Genomic DNA, 3,401 nt, shown 5'->3' on the forward strand with positions numbered 1-3,401 from the left:
CAATATATTAAGTAATATGTAAAAAAGGTATACATTGCATTTATGTGTTAACTAAAGGTAGCATTTAACCTTTTTATTACTGCACAAACTATAAACTCTTTACACAATAACATTAACACACTTAACACACAAATCTAATAGCAGATAGACAATAGTAAGTGTAGTCTTACCTTCCTACTATTATAGCTTAATTGTGCAAAGCTATTTATCTTTACAGATAAATTATTTACTAATAATAAGGACCTTAGCTTATAGCTAAAATTCTTAATTATATTAAGTAATAAGAACTATATAGAGTAAAGCAACTACTTTAAAATACTAGGTAACATTATACACTAGAATTCTACTAAGTGTAAAAGAGTAACTAGAAGTGTCCTTACTAGTAAACTATATAGAATAGTTAAAGAGTTTAATAATGTAATTACCCTTAGTATAACTTTATAGTAAATTATATAAATGCTTAAACTACTACTAATTCTAGTAGTAATCTGCATAGATTTAAGGTCTTTATATAATTACTTTATTAAGCTAGGCACTACTAGTAAAAAGTAACTTATAATTAATATTATGTTACTCTGCAAATTATATAAGAAAAAAGAAATTACTAAAATTAAGTAAATTAATAGTAAAAACAACCTAGTAAATGTATATATAAAGAAAACACTAAACTAAGCTTTTTAATTATTAGTTCTAACTAACTGCCTCTCTGTCTAGATAGAAGCATCTATAGACTAGCTAAATCTTGTGCGCAAAGATGCCTTAGACTAACTAGACTAACAACACTTTTATATAAAGCCTATCTTTTTTATTTTTTTTATTATACGCACTTATTTTTCTTATTATAAGATTAGAAGAGAAGGATATGTAAAAAAGACAGTCTATTTATTTAGTATATAAAAGAAGAAAAAGCTACTACCCCTTATATATAGTAGTTACAATGCAGACTATAGCTCTGCTATACGCATAAGGCGCAGGCATTAGCCTAGAAGTTAGCTAACACATAACACTTAATAAAAAAAAAGGCACTAGTAGTGCTACTATAATAATAAGTACACAGAGTTGCTAGGACCTAACTGCAACTCTAGACTAGGACTGCACAGAAGTACCCTTTATAACATACAACCTTTGCTGCCCACAGCTGCAGATTAGTGCTAGTAGGCAAGATAACATTAATATTATAAAATAGTAAAGCTGCTACATACTGCTTCTTAGCCTATTTATAATTAGCATTTTATATAAAAAGAAAGCAGAAGAGCTAAAAAATCTATATATTTATGCTAAGATGCTAAATAAACTGCTAATTAGTAGTAGAACTAGTTAAAAGGGTAACACAGATGCGCCCTAGGCTGCTAGACTGCACAAGGACGTTAAAGACGCCCGCACTAACAGCGCTAGAGGTAGAGAAGGAAGGCTAGAGAGACATCTCTCTCTCTCTCTGTGTGTGTGTGTGTGTGTGTGTGTGTGTGTGTGTGTGCAGGCAGGAGTATCTGTCACTGTTAGCACTATATAAAAAAAGAAAAGAGCTAGAGAATAGTATAGTAGGGCTTAAAAAGTAAAGAATAAAGAAGAGAAGGTAAAGAAGAAGAGAAGACCTTATTATATACACCTCTCTACGCACCTGCCTACGCAAAGATCCTACACTATTCTAGCACAAAACTCTGCATAAAATAGTTTATACACTGCTAAATTACTTATAAGGTAAGCGCATAAAAGCTAGATAATAATAGCCTAAAACTCTCTACACTATTTATAGAGCTATTTATATAGTGTAACTAGCCTATTTTAACATACAGCATTACTAAAGCAAGTCCTAATAAATAGGGTAAAGTAAAGGCAAAACATAATTAGATAGACCTACACAGACAGAAGAGAGGTAACGCGTACAGAAGGTAACTCTTTAGACAAAAAGAAAAGTTGCTAGTGTCTGTACGCAGCAGCAGTGTTGCGGCCTAGATACAAACAATCGCGCACAAGCAGGATCACGTATTAATGTTACATAATGCTTGTGCGCGAACCTCTGTGCGTAAACATCTAGATATCCCCTTTTTCCTCTGTATAGAGGAAAGACAAGAGTAATAGAACTAGAAACATGTTGCCCTTACCTTACCTACCTTATACGCTGTGCACACTGTACACTACTCTTACTCTTGCTACTTAAGTGCTTATACTATAAGCAGCTAGCTGTTAGAGCCTATTTAACATTTACACTTTTTAGAACTAACTAGAGCATAATTTAAATTAATTTCTATTACATTAAGGTTTTTATTTGTAACTGCGCTAGTTTAGAGGCGTATTAAAGCTTATATAGGGAGGAACCTTATGTTATTATTGTAGGTAGTAATTAGGTTTACATACGCGTTAAGGTTGTTTAGAAGAGGTTCTTTTACTATAGCGCGTTATAGTTTAGTTAAGAGGGAGTTATATAAGGCTGTAATTAAACTTATCTTATTTAGGCTTATATTAGATGTAAGTTAGCAGAACTTAGTAAAGTGTAAAGTAAAGCTTTTTTTTTTTTATTATAAGGTGTTTAGGCAACTTAGGGCTATTAACTCTTTATTTAAGTTTCTATAAGTTACTTATAAAAATGCTATAAATTAATCTAGGTTAATAATATCTTTATCTATTAGTAAGTTAATTAAGGCTATTATATTATAGTTAAGTTAAAAGTAGGCGTATAGTAACTAAAAGCATTTAAAGGGGAATTAGTCTACATTTCCTTTAAGTTTGTATTAGAGCTTATATAAAAAAAAAGTAGGTTTTTTTATTTTCTATTAAATAGTAAGGGATTAAAGAGTTAGTTAGATTTTATTACTAAGTTAAAAAAGTTACAGGTTGTAGGCAGCATTAGGCAGGAAAAAGTTAAGCTATCTCTAGACTTCTAGGTAAGCTTTAAGGCTAGTAAGTTCTTAGTTCCTACTACTATAACAGAAGTTAAAGTAGAAACAGACTACTTAATAACATAAAGCTGTTTTTTAAAGTTCTTTTAAAAAGCTTTAAAGCTTATAACATAGCAGCTTTTTTATAAAGTAAGCGCTTTTTAGAAGGCTTTTTAGCTTACTTTAATAGCTTAGAGTTATGTAAGTACTAAGCTTATTAAATTAGATTTAGAGGCTATTCTTAGCTAAAGTTTTAACACAACATAATGTTATAATTATGCACAAGTAAGGTTATAGAGCTTTATAAAGGTCTAGTTTAATTACTACGTAAGGTATTATAGTAGGTATAAGACATTATATAAGAAATAGAAAAGTTTAGAAGAAAATTAGTAATTAAATACTTAGCTTAGAAGTCTAAGCGCTTTAGGTATAAATTAAGCCTGTTCTAGGTTTAGTTAGTGTTAAAGCAGTTTATGCTTAAGTTTATGTCTGTGTTGTGTTGTGTTTATGTCAGACGTGCACTAA

Source organism: Lindgomyces ingoldianus (assembly GCF_010093535.1).
Source record: "Lindgomyces ingoldianus strain ATCC 200398 unplaced genomic scaffold BDR25scaffold_14, whole genome shotgun sequence".
Classification (NCBI taxonomy): Eukaryota; Fungi; Ascomycota; class Dothideomycetes; order Pleosporales; family Lindgomycetaceae; genus Lindgomyces; species Lindgomyces ingoldianus.